Source organism: Momordica charantia (assembly GCF_013281855.1).
Source record: "Momordica charantia cultivar OHB3-1 chromosome 10 unlocalized genomic scaffold, Mcharantia_2.0 BLBB01000010.1, whole genome shotgun sequence".
NCBI classification, from domain to species: Eukaryota; Viridiplantae; Streptophyta; class Magnoliopsida; order Cucurbitales; family Cucurbitaceae; genus Momordica; species Momordica charantia.
This window is the reverse complement of record NW_028275158.1, coordinates 16278865-16283364: the sequence shown is the minus strand read 5'-3', so window position 1 is coordinate 16283364 and position 4500 is coordinate 16278865. Positions and strand designations below refer to the sequence as shown.

The 4500-nt window shown below is 34.6% G+C and overlaps 1 long non-coding RNA gene across 1 annotated transcript; it reads left to right on the top strand.

The window, feature by feature from the left end:
* Window positions 1–214: 214 nt before the first annotated feature.
* Window positions 215–3113, top strand: LOC148208679 (uncharacterized). The gene is made up of 2 exons (XR_015787655.1): window positions 215–432; window positions 1209–3113. It is a non-coding gene; the product is annotated as an uncharacterized LOC148208679 (long non-coding RNA).
* Window positions 3114–4500: the final 1387 nt, after the last annotated feature.

The following is a 4500-nucleotide window of genomic DNA, read 5'->3' as shown; positions in this document are numbered from 1 at the left end:
ATGCACAGTTCGAGGCCTTGGGAATAAATGTCGAGGTCGAGTGCTGAGCATCATAGAGAATTTTTTATGCCTTGGCTATGTGTGGTCAGGTGTAAGGACTGTTTGGAGTTTAAAAACAAAAAAAAAAAGAAAATATTGGAGATGGATTTAGGGTTTTTTTGGTCTTTTGAGGAAAAAAAAAAGAATAGAAAACTATGGGAATTATCTTGTGAAGGACACGTGTGTGTGGTGTTTGTTTGGTGTGTGAGTGACATGTGTTTAAAAAAAGTAAAAGAAAAGAAGAGGAAAGGAAAGAAAGAACGAAAAAGAAAAAGAAAATGAAACAGAGAAGAAAAGGAAAGAAAGAAGGAAAAGCAAAACGAAAAAAAAATGGTTCCTTTCTCGTGGTTTTGAAACAAGGGAGGAGAGGAGGAAAATCCATGTGCTTCATAGGTAAGACTTGGGTTTCAAATTTGGTAAGTAATCTATGTTTGTGATTAAGGAATTTGTAGAAATAAACAAGGAAAAATTGGATGTTGAAACATTTTTATGGGTTTTCTTCTGTAAGAAACCCTTTGAAGTTGTGAATTCATGGGTGGTTATTGTTATGTTTAAGGAATTGTTAATAAGAAATTGTGTATTTGTCACTCTCCTAATCGTTTGAAGAGGATAAAATTCTACTTTGTTGGTTTTTTTTAGGTTTATTGTGTGGAATTAATGACTGTAAATGGGAAACAAAAATGGACAAAGATGAGAGGGTTTGAAGATGAAAAAAAGGGTAGAGAAATACAGAGAAATTAAGTGTTGATCTTTGATCTTTTGGGTACACATTAAGGAGGCTATGTTGGTTTTTGAAGAAATTGCATAAAAAGAAAGGTTAAAGAAAAAAAAAAGGGAGGGTTTTGAGTGGAAGAAGAAGATGATGAGTTGTTGAAGAGAGAGAAAGCAATTATTGTAGATTTAAAAGTAAATAGGAAAAGAAAAATAAATTTGGTAAAAAAAAAGGAACTTGCGTGTTGTGTAGCGAGAGGAAGAGAAATTAATTGGTAAATTGTGGGACCCAAACTTGTAAGGTAGTACGAAAGAGAACAAGTGATGGTTTTAAATGAAGAGAGAGATTGAGGTTGTGAATTTGGATAATTGTTTTATTTTGAAGTTATTGTGATTTAATTGGAGTTAGTTTATGTTGGAATTAAGTGAAATAATTTGATATTGAATCGATATTTCAGGTCAAGCGAAAATTGGAACGGCGTACGACTCGGTTTAAAGGATTTGTGAGTGGTTATTTTATTAAAAGTTTTGGATATTATTATTGGAATTGTGAGTGGTTTATTTTAGAAATGTTTTTAGAAATATATTATGATAGATTTCAAGAAAGTATATATTATGTATGTTTTAGCATTTCTGCTGAGAATTAAAGAAAACGTGTTAAAAAGAATTATTTTAGAAATGTTTATTAGAATTGAGAAATGCTTTATGATTTAGAGAAATGTTTGAGAAACGTTATGGAATGTTATTTAGAAAGAGATTTCAAAAAATGATTTTAGAATTTGAAGGGATGTGTTTAGAAAGAAATACTTCATAAATGATTTGAGAAAGTTAGAAAAGCTTTTAGAAAGAAGAAAAAAGAATTTTAAAACAGTTTATGAGATTGAGAATAGTTTTCAAACTACCATATTACTGTATCCAGGTGATTACACGTATGCTATATGAATGTGTTTCTATAGTATACCATGAAATAGAATATTGAGATTACTCTATGTCAGTGGACCAGAAATAGAATTATTCTACTGTGTGTATTGAAATTACTCTACACCAGTAGACCAAAATAGAATATGGATACATGTGTGGTGTTTAGTTTTATCTATTCGTTTTATGCTTGAAAGAATAATGTTTTATATGTTTTAGAATGTGTTTTAGAGCAGGTTGAGTAGTTGGCGTAACTAGGTCGCAGGGGACGCAGGGGAATGCCGGGGTGATTAGGGCCAAGTCCGGATTCCGAATCCTGGTTCGAATCCGGGACTTCGGAGTGTTGTCCTTTCGGTTTTCCTAGAAAGAAATCGTTGTTGCAAGTTTATTATGAGAAAGGTTACTGAGTTTTTTAGTTGCTCAAGTTTTATGAGATTTAAATGAGAATGTTGTTTCTTCAGTTTACGAAGTTTGTTTCAATAACTGAATTTTCAGTTGTTTATGAGAGAAGTTTTACGAGAATATTTTCCTATCAACCTATCACTCACTGAGCTTCCCAGCTCACTGTTTATGTTTTGTTTTACCCCCTAGGCTGTACCTGAGTTTTTGAGTTTCAAGGAGAATTTAGTTCAACTTCTGCCACCCAGAGTAGTTGAGGTTTTGTATATCACTTTGTACGTACATGTAGTTGTTGTGAAATTGTTATCACCCTTTTGATATAAGAGAATGTTTAGAATGAATATAAGAATGGTTGTTTTGTAAAGGTTATTATTTTATTGTGCATCCATCGGAGTTTGTTAGTCAAAGATCAGGTCAAAGTTAAGAAGAAAGTTGACCATGGACTTCGTAGCTAGTCGGGGTCTGTGGTTTTCACGACTCGTTCTAGGACTAGTAGGTGTTTTGGGACGGGTCGTGTCATTAGGGGTCGATACGACTCGAAGTAGAGATGTGAGGATGAGTTCGACATGCAGGGTGCATGTTTAGTCAAACATATGCACAAACTACTTCTTTTAATATGTTATTTTCATTGAAGGCTTGAAGTTAATGATAAGCATGATGTGTTAATTCATTGATAACCATGCTGCTTGTGTGTGACCCTTCAAATAAGGGCTGCTTACTGGGAACCGTGGTTGTACTCTTCCCTTTTTTTCCCCTACATTCTTTGCAGGTAATGATGGCAGTAGCACATGCTTATGGTGATGGTGCGGAGGGGACTCAAGAAGAAAGACCGTAGCTAGCCTATGTTTAGTTCTAATTTGTTTAAAATAAGTTATTATTGGTTTTTGTTGGATTAGTTTATGTACTTTGTTTGAGCTTTGGCTTTTATGATAGTTGAGGTGGTTAGTAGGATGTTGTAATCGATTCATCCTTTAGCTTGGAGCTTTATTGAAGATTGGGTTGTTGGTTACATTTGGAAATTTTTAATAAATCGTTGTTTATCTTTATTGCTTTTTTTATGAGACAGAGGTTAGTTAATTGCTTAGCTTTGTCTGGCATTACTGGTCCTTGCTTAAGTTATGTGTTGTGATTTAAGTTTTAGTATCAGAGTAGCGCAACAGAAGCATGGTGAGAATTTGTCGTACTTTGTATTGCTAATGGTTTAATTTTGTAGTACGAGTGTGACTTTTTAGGTGATTTTAGTAACGTGTGTCACTTTGAGTTGTTTGAAATTTGGGGGTGTTACATCACTAGTTAGGAAAATCATATTTAAGAGAAAATAGATTAAATAAAAGAGCACCTAATCAATTTAGGATTATGTCATATTTCCTAAATTTATTAATCCCTTTATTTTAAAAAATCTGTAATTCTCAATTTGAAGCTTTCCGCCTTAATAATTGTGTCTGTATTCTATCCATTACACTCTGACCAATTTTGTGAAGTCTGCATTATCCTCTAAAATTGTGCTTTTAAATTATTACTTTTCAATATCTTCACCCTATGGCAAAATGTTAAATTATAATTACATTAAAATATTTGAACATAAGAAATTAATAAAATGCAAAATAAATATATAAAATATGGGTGTATTTTTCATCTTATAAAATATGATCATAAACCTGATCGTCACCTGAAAACAATAATTGCAGAGGGGGTGAGTATATAGAATACTTCGTAAGTAGTCATCTCTAACTACACACAAGCAACATGTTCAGAACACAACGTTCATTACAATATGAAAAAATGGTAATCATGCATCAATAGGCTTGTAATTCAATAACACACACCATGCATTCAAAGTACCCAAACTCAAGTAACCTCAACCACAAGGCCCGCTAGCCCTTGGCTCTCCCAAACCCTTTATAACCCATCTCAAATAATTTAACTTTCCAAGTCTAACTTTTTCGAGGCCCTTTACCTTTGTATCCAAGGGCCCTGACACTCCTCTACAGAAACTTGGCGTTCGACCCTTGACCTTTATACCGAAGGCCTCGAACTGTGGATCGACTCTTGACCTTTGTACCTAATGCCTGGATGACTTCATAACGTATTGGCCCTTGACCGCCACCACATTAAGGTCCACTACTTATCCAACAATTAGTTTCGTGGTGCCGATCCTCGACCCTTATACCTGAAGCCTCGACATTCATCCTTACCAAGACTGGCGTATCGATCCCCGACCTTTGTACTCAGAGCCTCGACACCCATCTTATCAAAATTGACATATCGATCTCCAACCTTTGTACCTGGAGCCTCGATACCTAACTACTGACGTATCAGGCTTTGACATTTTCTCTCTACCAAACCTGCATATCGACCCCCAACCTTTATACCCTAAGCCTCGACACCCAATAGTGAAGTATCAACCCCCGACCTTTGTACTTGAGGCCTTAA